Raw genomic sequence first — 1,004 nt, forward strand, 5'->3', positions numbered from 1 at the left:
AATTACTCGTCAAAGCTTCATACCTTTCATCAAATTTATAGGTAAAGCTTCACTCACTCAAGATGAAAAAGAACGTCAGGATTTCACTACAACAGCAAATTTATTGACTTTAGACTTCGACGTTATTTGGCGACCTCTAAGGAGGGTTGGTCCAGGCTTCAAAGTGACGCCTGCATTAGGAAAATATTATAAGAGCTATGGATGCGCTACTGTTGGTAAAATTAATTTTCTAGAAAAAAAATAAATGATGTCTACAGCACTCGGTATTCCCAAGCGGTCTCCCATCCAAGTACTAACCAGACCCGACGTTGCTTAACTTCGGTGATCGGACGAGAACCGGTGTTTTGAAGGTAGTATGGCCGTAGACAAGGGTGCACCAACCGTGCAACACTTCGATCATCGAGCTCATTAAATGATATTTCACTAAAATACAGTTTTTAACCAATGAATAGAACAATTCCATAGCAAACATTTTTTTTATCGTCATTTGAATTTTCAAAAAGCATCACATTTAAATTTAAAAAATCGAAATAAAAATCGCCGCAGAAAAATATTTACAATTTTTCGAAATTTATGAAATTTCAGAAATGTGTTCAGACTATGTTTATGTACATGTGGTAAAAATTTAATTTGTACATGTGATAAAAATTTCATCTATCGAGATCTCGAGTAGAGAGATAGAAACAGATAGAGAGAGATAGTTAGATGAAGAGAGATATAGAGACAGAGATAGAGACAGATAAAATAAATGTGAAATAAACAAACACGAAGTTAAGCAACGTCGGGCCCGATTATTACTTCGATGGGAGACCGCCTGGGAATGCCGGGTGCGGTGGTGCTCAATTGCCTACGGCCATACTTTTTTTTTTAAACACCGGTTCTCGTCCGATCACCGAAGTTAAGCAACGTCGGGCCCGGTTAGTACTTCGATGGAAGACTGCCTGGGAATACCGGGTGCTGTAGACTTATTTCATTTATATTTTTCTAAAAATTCAATTTACCAA

The 1,004-nt window shown here is 37.5% G+C and overlaps 1 non-coding gene and 1 pseudogene across 1 annotated transcript; one reads left to right on the forward strand and one right to left on the reverse strand.

The window, feature by feature from the left end:
- Positions 1-248: 248 nt before the first annotated feature.
- LOC117111547 lies at positions 249-367 on the reverse strand. Its single transcript, XR_004445889.1, has one exon. It is a non-coding gene; the product is annotated as a 5S ribosomal RNA (ribosomal RNA).
- Positions 368-845: 478 nt separating this feature from the next.
- Positions 846-966, forward strand: LOC117111548 (annotated as a pseudogene).
- Positions 967-1,004: the final 38 nt, after the last annotated feature.

The sequence above is a fragment of the Anneissia japonica genome, unplaced genomic scaffold (genome assembly GCF_011630105.1).
Source record: "Anneissia japonica isolate Jap-2015-1 unplaced genomic scaffold, ASM1163010v1 scaffold42914_len1004_cov179, whole genome shotgun sequence".
NCBI lineage: Eukaryota > Metazoa > Echinodermata > Crinoidea > Comatulida > Comatulidae > Anneissia > Anneissia japonica.